The following is a 14139-nucleotide window of genomic DNA, read 5'->3' on the forward strand; positions in this document are numbered from 1 at the left end:
ATGTCAACCCCAGCCCCACCTCCCCTCACATCAGGGAAAAGAAAGCCAACCAAGGTTGAGGTTACAAGGTGTTTAGGCAAAAACAAAAGGTTTAAATATTAGTGTAGGGGAATAAGAAACAACATAGATTGTGACTGTTTGAATATATCCTAAGATTTGTCAACAATTTGGAATTTTCCTTTTTTAACAGTACATGTATAAGCGGTATCATAATTGAATATTATTTCCTGTAATGGTGGTTGCATGTATAATCTAATGAATCTTTGTGACAGTGGAATGTTTTTTTTTGTATTATACTTTCACTAAAGTTTTGAATAGTGTTACTTAAAAATAACTTTATAGTATCTGTATAATTTAACAATACCTTTTGGGTTTTTTCTTATCCAGCCTCTTGATCTGGTTTCAAAAGTTTAGATTGATTGTTTTCCGTTGTTAAGTGCATGCTTGCCATTTTAGTCCTTGTTTTCCTAGAGAATTGTTGTACATACCATTTGGTGCTTTTATTGTTTGAAATAATAATCATCCTTAATATAAATTACAAACCTAAACCCATACCACATGATATTTTTCTTTTAGTCCCCTACCGGTTTCATCTGACGGGGCTCAAGGTTTATCCTCAGTCCGCCCACAAAAATCTCAGTCAACCGATAACTCAAAAAGTATAAAAGGTCAATGATCTTAGTAAGTGGAAAGGCAATATGCATGTTAGTTTTTTTTTGTCAGACAAAGTTATGCAGAGTTATGGCCCTGGATTATAAAAATATAGCCAATTTGAACCTGTGATAGGGAAAAAAGTATCAAAGCCAAGTTAAATGAAACATATGTGGAAAGAGGGCAGTTCGTAGATTATACACATTTGTTTGTTTGTTTTCTTCAGGTAAATGTATGCAGAAATATGGCCCTTGACTTGAAATATAAAAATAAAGCTGTTGATGGAAACAATTATCGGTCCTTGGAATACTAAAAAAGTTCTCTAGCTAAGTTGTTGAAACTTGGCATGTGGATAGAGGACAATATGAAGATTATGCACGTTAGTTTATTTTTTCATCAGAGCGAGTTATTGCCCTTGACATTAAAGATATAGCCAATATGTTCCTGTGATAATTCAAGAAGTATCAAAGCTAGTTCATGAAACTCAGTTTGTGGATAGAGGGCAATACGTCAAAGTAGACAAGGTGATCATTCGATTTTAAAACTAAAACTGTTGCATTGCAATGGATCAAGTTTAATGTAGTTGCCATTAGGTCCCTATCACATGGGCTGTGGCGACTCAAACAACTTTGAATTATTTGAAGGATATGTCAAAGTGCTCTTCTTCAAATAACTTCCACTTGTAAATAATTTGTCAGATAGACCCTTTAATTGTTGTCATTACAAGCTTTACTCATTTAACTAAGGAGTGACCAAAACATGGAACAAATGCTTCATGCATATATGATGGATATTAAATATTGGCATGGTCTTGCACTAAGGAATCATATTCATAGTCCAAACAAATGCAAAAGTAATCCAAACAGTCAAACACTTTATTTCAATTGATTCAACACAAAAAAAAACACAAAACACTTGTGGTAAAATATTGGAATAGTAAAATTGAAATCTGACACTTGAGTAGCAAACAATATGTCGCAAACATCTGTCATGACTGCCTATGAGTCCTGAAATCCCTCATACTGCTGTGATGGAAACTGTGCCCTAATCCTTTGAACTGCACATGATGGAAGTACAACACGCACCTCTCTTCCCAAATATCCCCAACACCATCTGACAAACTGTCAATATGCCACATATCTGTTGCCTGCAAAATAAGATGTCAAACCAATGTGAAATTATCCAAGTAACTCTTTCCCAATTATAGGGGGGTAATTTTTATATGCGGTTATTGATGATATTAAAACAAAATGAAGTTCTTAAAATATCGTGCGCAAGCATTCTAGTGACTGACAGAATGTAATAAATTTTGAACCACATGCATTGATTATTTCTTCTTTACAACTAAGACTTACTCATTATCTTCTTGTTGCGGCACTCCATACTGCTGTCTGTACTGGTAGTATGCAGTCTCTGGCACATAGCGGTCCCGGCAAACAGTGCCAAACCCGGGGTGGTCTGTTATACATTCAATGTCATGGCCTTCTTCATTAAACACATCCAGTTTGAAGTTTGTTTGTTCAATATCACGGCAGCATACCGATTCCCGCCCAGTTTGCATAGCAATACAGCTATTGCATCTGCACCTTAAACAATTAAATCATCAAATAAACTACAGAATTACTATAATCAAGTTCTTTTGCTGGATATGGGAGTATAAATGATAATCTAGATTAGAAATTTGATGTACAAACTAATTTATAAACCAAGCAAAAGTTATGAAAATATTAGTAAAGATAGTCACGTTAATGTATTTTCAGACATTTCAGTTTTGACAAATGTTAAATTACACGACATTTTAATTGTCACATGAATTACAAAATATAAAAACAATGACACTGAATGATTTACAACCAAACTTGTATTAAAATTGAATTTGCTTTTTAACATTTTAGGGTATTGATTTCGCATAAATAAAGAAGTTCAAATTGAAGTTTAGTAATTTTAGATTACCAGTTCGTGTTGCCAATTCGATTTCCATTATCTCCGTCGTGAAGATCTAGACGATTAATGTCGTCTTCAATTAAATCATCCCTATTTGATGGTTCACACTGATATGGAACAATGTTATTTTCAGCGTCATACGAGCTAATATCCGAAAAATCAATCGATTCATCTCCGTCAGTTGTGTAATTCTCGCTGTCAGACATTTTGGATTCACGACTGTGACGTCACAGTCTGATCATCGACTTTGTATTTTTCCGGAAATATTTCCGTCATTTTCCGTACAGGTATGAAATGTAGTGTAATATACCGTTCGGAAACAGGTAAAATGATCGTAAATTTTCGTGAGAAAATTGCCAATCAAAATATGATGCCGAATAGAACCTATACCGAAAAATTTAAAATAAGGCTGCATAGTACCTTTAAATAATACCCGATATTGGCTAAAGACATTTTTACTTTTGTAGTAGGTAAATTAAAGTAGGTCTTTTAGTCAACACATTTAATAAGACATAACTTCTTTTTTTATTATGTTCCTAATAGTGCAGACATGAAATCATGTTTACATCTCATGTTATTAAATTAATTTTATTGAACAAGCCCAGCTGAATTCTTGAGTATGTTAATTAAAGTTGATTAAATCTGTGACTTGTAACATGTCAATATATTTTCCACTCTCGTATGGTTGTTTTTGTCGCGAGCTTTCTGATTAAATTTTAGATACGTTAGGCAAATAATTACTTTGATGTTGAACACTTTGAAATTGGTTGACAAAAACATTAGCGGCGACATAAACAACGCATACGTGCTGTATGACATTTTTGTTTTTGAAATACAGATAAAAGTTTTACTTTCCTTAAACTATACAACACGTCGAAAATAAACAAAATATCACTCATTACAATATGTTTGTTTTTTGCATTGGTGTTTATATTCGTATTATTTATACTGATATGAAAATACCACGGTATGAATCAAATTTGCTCAGTTTTTAATGGGAGATGAATATTAGAAAAACTTCTGATTGTTAATTCAGGTTGCTGAACATGAACCTGAAATAAGAAAATATACGATGGTACAACGTTAAGGCAGCCTAGTTTGCAAGCTTTAAATACATTGATCTATTATATTTATATACAGTATATGCAGATAAGTGTATTGAAACAAGGCTTGTATATTTTTAAGTGTTATATCCATATTATAGTTGTGTACAATGTTTTCAGAACCAGGAGTATTTACTTACAAGTGTATTGAAATATTGTTAGGATGTGTAGGAGTTTGCTCTTCATATCAGTGTAATGAAATTGTAGGACTTTTATGTCCTCATATTTTATTTGGACAGCAATAGCAATATTAATAGACTATGAGGGGAAATGGAGGAATCTGTAGACCGTGATTTTATGAAAGTGTATCATCTTACAAACATTTTAAGATATGATTACGCCTTGGCCGTTGAGGCGTTTGGAAACTACAGCATTTTAAAGTGCGTTTATACTAAACACAAAACACACAAATATTTTTTTCAGCTAAAAACAAAGATGTGAAATGGCTCATTATGCTCTAATTTACGTTTCTTCATAACTTGCAATATTTTATGACGAAAATCAAGCATCAAAATAATCTGCATCTTTTTTATGAGAAATCTTTGATTGACCATTAAACTTCAGACAGTACTGATGAAAATGACATAATGTCAAGTTAAACTTTTCCATTTATATCACGTTACATCATCAAAAAGGTATGTTGACTATGCTTACATATTAAACAAATTATTTTATCGTCCTTTTGCAATCCTATCCATACAGTGATCCTTGTTTATGGCACAAAGGCGAATTACAAATATTATTCAGAAGAACAATCACATTTTCTGATGAATGTGCATATAGTTACTTTGAAAAAAAAATCGTTAAACACAATTTCTAAAGTAAACAGCACTAGATTTATTAACTGCACACTTTTCACATCACAACACTAATTTGTTATGCAAGATTAAATTGCAAAACAAAATGAACAACTTGAACTTTAAATTAAAGATTTATGACAAAAATACCAATCTGCTTATAAAATAATTTACTTCAAACTTCAATTACATGACTTGACATTTGCCTCGATAAGTCATAACATACCACTCTTAATTATTTTATGTTAATGGACTAGAAATATCCATTCCATTCTTAAATGGGAATACCTTTGCATCTGTCAATTGTAGTTTACGTTACCAGTGTTAACAAGAATATCATTAACCATGCAACGGGACTATATAATTATAATTGTACACAATATGTTAAAAATCACAGTCTAGAAATTTGCTGTACACCCTCGTGTGCTCCTTTACATGTAGGTCTCTTACATTACATTAAATCAACGTGACATTTGTTAATATTATGTGTCAAATACGTGACAAATTGTAATGCTCATACATCTAACCAATTTTGCATAATGTCTACACGTTTTTAAAATCATACTGTATAGTTAAGTTTTGAAAAAATCTGCAATCAATGAAGTCAAGTAACCTCTGTGTATGTTCGTAATGCTTTTAAAGGTGTACTCATACTCCCAAATATGATTTACCACAAATAAAACAAATGTTTTAATCAACCAAAAATGATAAATGAATTCCGCAAACAATTGTTCTTATAAAGGATACCGACTGTAAATTGAAATTAAGGTGCAGTCAACACGGAATTTCTATCTTATGGGACGAAAATAAATCACAGTAAATCTTTAGTTCTCACCAATCTCAGAAAACTGCGTGTAAGGATATTAAATACACAGTTACAATCGTGTTATCAGTAAATATTTTTCCAAAAATGCATTATTGTGCAAGTTACAAAAGTAAAAGGGTTTTCACTCAAAATCAATGTTTGTTATACATGTATGTGTATTGATTTTGAATAAGTGTGTCAGTTCTACCGATATGCTCGAAAAATAGCTACATCCTGCTCTAGTCTGTATCAGATTCATCTTCAAATACAATGCCAGTCATATCATCAACCTCTACTTCCTCATCGTCCTTTTCAGAGTTGTAATTGTTTTCTTCCCTAGTACACAAACTTTTAATAATTTATTGTGAAACAATCTAACGACATGTCCACACGTATTCGATACTACTTTGGCACTGTTATCCTACCACTTCATTTTCAATCTCAAAGTCATAGTGGGTAATTTTCATGGACGTATTACCAGACGTACAATTGGTGGTTGACCTGATGATCATGCATTTAAAGGGGTCCTCTACAACTTATGTTGATACTGTTATACGAGATCAGAGAGAAATATTAAGAACCTAGGTTCTTTTTTGCAGAATGTGTCATATCTCACTTTGTTCACAATGGCTAATTTAACTGAACAAATATATTTTCCTTTGTTTTGACCAATTTCATTTCCAAAGAAAAATCGCCGCTTGTGACCTACACCAGTATGAAAAAAACCTGTAACACCTCGCTCAAACCACGAGGTTATCTGGAGATCTAACAAGAACATCTTATTTTAATGCCTGCCTCTTGCTAGGATGAAATAATGCCTTCTTGTGAAATATTTCAACATTGGTACCTCCAAGACTTGTAAGATTTAAACAAATTTCTCTGAGAACAACAGGGTCTCAAAACTTTTCTGCAAAGTTGTCATGTTTTACCGGTTGAAAAGTAAACATGATATTTTGGCTACTAGTATGTCATTGTTGCCGATAAAAGCCATCCAGTCCGTAGGAGTTCTTGTTTCGGGGCCAGATATCAAAAATGTTGGCGCAGTTCTATTTTGCATTCAACTTATTTGAATAAATCAGGGTAATCAACGAGCTTTCCGAATATATCAGGTACTCATGGTAGGCTTTGAAGTGGTGCATTGCCGACAAATAAATGTGCATATTCACATGGTTTTAAAAAGCATTCTATCAGCTGTTTCTAAGGACCAAGAAACTTGACCATAGGAAAAGGGCAGTTTTGTTTACAATTTGATTATTAATGAACTCTTCCATTGTTGCCTGGCCCGTTCCATCAGCACAATTTTAAATCTTATTTATCTTACAAAATTTAGTTTTTCCACCTACTTATCATTTTATGTTTATGTTTGTAAATTACATTTTGATAAATGTTCATGCTGTATTGAATATGAATAAAGAATATATATTTTATTTGCCTTTTTACAATATATTATAGTATTGTGTTTTAACATTTAATTGATTGCAAGTCTATTTGATCTTACTCATTTTCTACATGAAAGTTAACAAAAACATTCAAATATTTTGTGTACGTAATGTAATCATGGTTACGTAGGTTTTATCACTGGTTCAAATTAGAAATAAAACCAGAATATAATGTGTGTATAATTAAAGTGATTCATTATGTAAAGGGTATTCATAATTTACCAGCATCAATCGTTATTATGCAAAATAGAACTAAAAGTAACGTAAATCACACAAGGCTTAACGTTATCGGCACAATCATAAGAAAGTTTAGGGATGTAATGATGAAATCGTCTAATACGTATTTAAAATATTGCATACCTCTTTCATCAAGCAAAATAACATGACTTTGTTTATATCAGCACTATACTATAGTATTATATTATTTATATAAAAACGTTGCTTTTATGTTACGTTTTAACAGTAAAGTAATCGACACCAATTCGCGCGGTATGAATTATTAGAAAAACCTTCATAGAGCTTATGAACGAATGATTTGCCATCTTTTATCTCATAAAGGATCATTATACATGGAAGAAATAGTTCAGATATAACTTAAAAGTAATTTCTTAGGGTAACGTAGTTTAAAAGTCCGTTTCTCACTTATGCCCCTTCCCTCAGAGCGTAAACATATCTCATTTTGTGACGTTTTACTTAAGCTTTAAGAAAATCATAACCTTCAAAATTCACACTGGGGAGAGCAGGGTCATATGGCAGCTTAAGGACAATAGTCCATAAAAAGCCATTTCACTATAGTCATCCACGTGCGATCGTTTTCTCCCGTGCAGCCAAAACCTATCCCACAAACTTCACAAATGTCCAAGTTCTGTGCTCCCATCGGCGCATAAAACAATTTCATCTCGTTAAAAATCAGCAGGATTAACTGGGTACTGAATTGACTTGAGAACCAATATAGTTTGGCACAATGTGGACTGGAAAAATGTTTTTGGACACACAGTGCACGTGAGAACAGTCAGTCTATGGTGGATGCTTGGCAAATTTGGGTATATTGTAGCTAAATGTATTTTATAATTATCTAATTTACTATTCATCTCTTAATATGGTACATATTAAATATATAATACTGTTTATTTCAAAATTATTCTCTTATTCCCAGTGAACCTTAAATTTACATGCTGCATGGGCTAACTCGAGGTCAAGGTCAATAACACATGATGATTTGACACTAGACTGTAAAACAATCAGCAGGATTAACTGGGTACTGAATTAACTTGAGAACCAATATAGTTTGGCACAATGTGGACTGGAAAAATGTTTTTGGACACACAGTGCACGTGAGAATAGTCAGTATATGGTAACTGCATGACAAATTTTGGTATATTGTAGCTTTATGTGGTGAATTAGCTCTGGCTTGACGTTTGTTAAGCGCAATAAGAATAAAGAGGGCTGCTTGGTACCTATTGGCTACAATACGCACTTTGATTTTGCCCCATTTGGAGGTTTAAGGCACACATTCCAGAAACACGATTTGGCTTTCTAAATACTTATTCGACTTGGAAAAGATGTTGATTTGGGGTTGTTTAATACTGGTTTGGGAAAACTGTGGATTAACATTTTAATTGATACTTCTGGCTGGATAGAACTATATGAAATTACACACATATTTTATATGAAGCTTGTTAAGCACATGATGCGCTTAGGGATATTGTTTGGTTAGCTTGAATTTGGATATTGGAAAAGAGGTGAAATATAACTAAAATTGTTTATTGATGTTATGAATGTGATGATTTATTCATAAAATGAAGACATAAGTTATAGCGTTGTCGATATAAGTCATATTTGCATTTTGACATTCAAATGCAATGATAAAGCAAATATTACTAACGATGGATCTGTATTTGATAAAATTCTTATTCACTGAGTCATATTATGTTTCAGAAATTTCAGGATGTTTAAGTAAAATTTATATCTGTTTCAAAAACAGTAATGTCAAACTGCACGTATTCGTTGTTTATTTCATTCCAAAAGAAAATGAAGAATGTGTTAAGTTGATAATATCTAAAGTATCATATGAAAGAGGAGTGCAACAGCGTTTATAATTAAATATATTTGAAGGTTTAACATTCCATCTTGATAACACATACGTCTCCAAGAAATACCAAAAAGTTGAACACAAAATATTTAAATAAAAAATGACATGATATTTCAACCATTTCAGTCCTTTGTAGAAGCAGTCTTTCGAAAAAAATATAAAAAGGGTTTTACAGAATAAACAAATGCGTATTGATTATAATCTCCCGTCTTTGAGTTGCGAGTACATACGTACATACAAACGATGTCGTCTGCATGAGTGGCGAGAATGCAATAGGTAATAGGTTTTTTTGTTGTGGTATATACGTAGTCGTAGGTCGCCACATTGGGTCTTTATTCGGTAGCGATTTCTTTCATTTATTTAGTCAATATAGTACAACCTTGATTATTTAGCAAGATAGCATTTTGTATATATTATAATCATTGAGCAACACTGCATCCAATATATTTTACCGTCCGTGACATTGTGCCATTCGATATAAATTACAGTCACTGAGCGATACTGCAACCAATATATTTCACCATCCGTGACATTGTTCCATCCTATATAAATTACAATCACTGAGCGACACTGCAACCTACCTAAATATTTCACCATGATCCATGACATTGTGCCATGCGATATAAATTACAATTACTGAGCGATACTGCAACCTATAAATTTCACCATCCGTGACATTGTGCCATCCTATATAAATTACAATCACTGAGCGACACAGCAACCTATATATTTCACCACCCATGACATTTTGCCATCCTATATAAATTACAATCCCTGAGCGACACTGCATCCTATATATTTCGACATCCATGACATTGTGCCATCCTATATAAATTACAATCACTGAGCGACACAGCAACCTATATATTTTACCATCCATGACACTTTGCCATCCTATATAAATTACAATCACTGAGCGACACTGCAACCTATATATTTCACCATCCATGATATTGTGCAATCCTATATAAATTACAATCACTGAGCGACACTGCAACCTATATATTTCACCATTTATGACATTGTGCCATCCTATATAAATTCCAATTACTGAGCGACACTGCAACCTATATATTTCACCATCCGCGATCAACCCATCCGCAGTAGATTTTTACTATCACTAACCGACACTGCTGTAATGTAAGCCAAAGACCTCTAACGCGCCCTTGTAAGGCTACCAAAGGCCTCTAACGTTTCACTGTAAGGGTACCGAAGGCCTCTCACGCGCCAATGTAAGATAATTGAAGGTTTCTGACGCTTAATGTACTGTCATGGGAACCGAAGGCCTCTAGTGTGCCAGTGTTATGTTAATCAAATACCTCTGACGCGCCGTTTTAAGGGAACCGAAGGCCAATAACGTGGCACTGTTAGGGAACCTAAGGGCTCTAATTTGCCACTGCAATGTGAACGGAATGTCATTACGCGCCACAGTAAGGGAACCGACCTTGTCTTACGTGCAACTGTAATGTAACCGACATTCTCTTACGCGCCTCTGTAATGGTAACCGATTGTTATTAACTCATCATTACCAGTGAACCGAAGGCCCCTGCAACTGTAAGGAAACGAAGGCCGCTAACGCGCCATTGTTATGGGAACCGACGGACTCTAACGCGCCAATGTGATGTGAACCGACGGACTTTAAAGCACCACTGTATTTAGAACTAACGGACTTAAACGCGCCACTGTAATTGATCTGAAGGCCTCTAACGCGCCTCTATAAGGGAACCGAAGGTCTCCAACGTGCCACTTTAAGGGAACCGAAAGCCTCTACCGTGACACTGTAATGAGAACCGAAAGCTACTAACGCGCCACTGTAATGGAACTGAATGCCTCTAACGCGCCACTGATATGGAACTGAAGGCCTCTAACGCTTCTGTAATGGGACTGAAGGCTTCTAACGCTACTTTATTGGAACTGAAGGACTCTAACGCTACTGTAATGGAACTGAAGGCCTCTAACGCTACTCTAATGAAACTGAAGGCCCCTAACGCTACTGTAATGGAACTGAAGACCCCTAACTATATTGTAATGGAACTTAAGGCATCAATCGCTTTTGTAATGGAACTGAAGGCCCCTAACGCTACTGTAATGGAACTGAAGGCCCCTAACGCTACTGTAATGGAACTGAAGGCCCCTTACGCTACTGTTATGGAACTGAAGGCCTCTAACGCTACTGTAATGGAACTGAACGCCTCTAACGCTACTGTAATGGAAATGAAGGCCTATAACGCACACCTGTAATGGAAATGAAGGCCTATAACGCACACCTGTTATGGAACTGAAGGCCCCTAACGCGCCACTGTTATGGAACTGAAGGCCTCTATCGCTACTGTAATGGAACTGGAGGTCTCTAACGCGCCACTGTTATGGAACTGAAGGCCTCTAACGCGACACTGTAATGGAACTGAAGGCCCCTAACGCGCCACTGCAATGGAACTGAAGGTCTCTAACGCGCCTCTGTAAGAGAACCGAAGGTCTCCAACGTGCTACTGTTAGGGAACCTAAGGCCTCTTCTTTGCCACTGTAATGAGAACCTAAGGCCATTAACGCGCCACTGTTAGGGAACCGACCTTTTCTAACGTGCACCGACTTACTCTAATGCACCATCGTAATGGCAACCGAAGGTCAATATTACACCATTACAAGGGAACCAAAGGCCCCTGACGCGCACTTGTAAATAACCGAAGACCTGTTACGCACCCTAGAAATAAAACCGAAGGCCTCTAACACGCCACTGTAATGGTAAACTACAGACTCAAACGCGCCACTGTAATGGGAACCGGAGGACTCTAACGCGCCACTGTAATGGTAAACTACGGACTCAAACGCGCCACTGTAATGGGAACCGGAGGACTCTAACGCGCCACTGTAATGGGAACCGGAGGACTCTAACGCGCCACTGTAATGGGAACCGGAGGACTCTAACGCGCCACTGTAATGGGAACCGGAGGACTCTAATGTAACGCGTCACTGTAATGGTAAACTACAGACTCAAACGCGCCACTGTAATGGGAACCGTAGGATTCTAAAGTGCCACTGTAATCGGAACAAACCGACTCAAACGCGTCACTGTGAAGTTAACGAAGGTCATTAACGCGCCATACTGTACAGTAGGTCAAAACGTGTAAATACAAAATAAATTTCTCCCCAAACCTCTCTTTCTTCCCATATATGTATAGTTTTTAACCAAATTATATAACATAGCAAGCCAAAATGAAAAATAATAATACAATTTTATCATTTTTTCCATAAAAGTTGAAGCGACTATTATTCATGATTTAAATATAAACTATGAAATACTGCACATTTCATCTAGTTATTTAATTAATTGAACAATAACTTTAAAAAGTGAATTTTAAAAATTGCTCATTCACAAAATCTAACATATAGTAAACAGTTTTAATGTGCTTAAACTTTTATTTCATTTAAGTTCTTCCAAATGACAGTGACAAAATTCATAAGAATGGCCATGAAACTGTTATTTGAAAAGTTAATTCTAGCACACCGGATAGGCATTCCCGGTGAATTTATCCTTGCTGGAAAACTGCATCTGGCATCCCCCACGCCAGATAAGTCACGCGCTGTGACGTAATACTTCCTGTTTCTTTTATTAAACACTTTATGTAATCATTACTATGAGATTTAATTAGTTTATCTATTTATTTATGAGTTCTATTAACATTAACTTTACAAAAATATACCTAAAAACAAAACAAAATAAATCTTAAAAGACGTGATATCGAAGGAACTTACTGATGTATGCAGTAAATACAAATTATTGCGCGTCATGACGACAATAAACATCATCGCATGTGCTTTTTTATGTATTGTCTTCACAACAAAATGTAATTTAAGGTATGCTAGAGAAAATATATATCATGCGTGTCCGTTCCGGATGGAAGAATCCGACCATCAGGCACGCTGCGTAGCCGGTAACTCGGCAAGCCTCGTTAACTGGCAACGCAGGTGCCCTCGGGTCGGATTTTTCTATCTGAAACGGAAACACATGGCAGATATTGCTAACGATTTCAGTGAGCAAAAGTATACAGTATCTTAATACTATCTTTTGAATTGTACTGTTAAAAAGGTCATACACATGTTTATAATTCTTCATTTATGGGATAAGTTTTACTCATTTTTTTTTTACTCAAGGTTTTAGGAAATATTTTTCCATTGTTTTCTATGATCAAAACAATGAATAATTAGACAATTTTAATAATAAATAATTGCAACAGAAATTAAAGTGTATACTTCAATAAAAGATGATAAATGTCAAGATTTTAGACTGACAGAATACAGACATTGTCCATTTCACTCTTTGTACACAATGAATTCATGATAGCAACTGATGTTTTTTTTTCACTAAATTACTTGTTTAAATATGGTAAACATAAATTTTCAAGTGGGGTTATTTTAAATAATCCGTCAGCTATACAACAAAAAAAAGAATTTAGAAGTTTGTTAACTTTTATATAAAGCATTAAAATTTTAGATTTTACTGATTTGTCACAATTTTAGTAGAGAATTTCACTAGCAGATAATGTGGTGCGCACCATGTACGCTCCCCCCCCCCATAAAAATCATCTTTGTTTACTTTCTATTTCAATACAGGAGAAAAGGAGTTAAAAATACTCCAAAAATGCATCATTTCGAACTAGGAATAGTTTCGTTTAAACCCCACTTCCACCACTTTAAACCAAATACATTTCAGTTCTGAGGGAGGGGCGCAAATCAAAATGTTCAGCCTAGGTCACAATTGAACCATGACATGAATGTGCAGGTTCCAGGCGAATTTGTCTTATGATACAAAGCAAAAGGTAGATACTTGATGCCACAAAGACATTTCAGCAACGTTATTGGAACTCGTTATTTAATACTCTTACATACTGTCTGCAGTTATAGAAAGTTTCTGCAAGAGCGGTATATCTGTTTGAGTCTGCCTCTTGTACTTATAGGAATTACGCATCTGTGTGACATACATTTGGGATATTGTTAACTTGCATGTGCTTACACTTAATGTTACAAATGATCACTTACTATTATATGGTATTTTATAGCAAAGAGGTTCAATGGTGAACAAGCAGCACGATACATACTGTTGAATGACGGAGATCATTTATTGTATATCAGATGTTAAAGCCAGTATGTTTAATAAGTTTTGAAACGGATGTAAATCTTATTAGCTCATCCTGTGTTATTTTTAGGTTTATGAAAGATCTAAAAACAGTTTTCAAATTGTCAAAATTAACACAATAGTTGCCAACAAATGGATGTGTTATGTACACATGATTTTTGCTGTAATCTTAGT

The 14139-nt window shown here is 34.8% G+C and overlaps 1 pseudogene; it reads right to left on the reverse strand.

Moving 5' to 3' along the window:
* Positions 1 to 1649: 1649 nt before the first annotated feature.
* Positions 1650 to 2212, reverse strand: LOC128215375 (uncharacterized; annotated as a pseudogene).
* Between the last annotated feature and the right edge of the window lie 11927 nt (positions 2213 to 14139).

This window comes from Mya arenaria, chromosome 13, assembly GCF_026914265.1.
Source record: "Mya arenaria isolate MELC-2E11 chromosome 13, ASM2691426v1".
NCBI classification, from domain to species: domain Eukaryota; kingdom Metazoa; phylum Mollusca; class Bivalvia; order Myida; family Myidae; genus Mya; species Mya arenaria.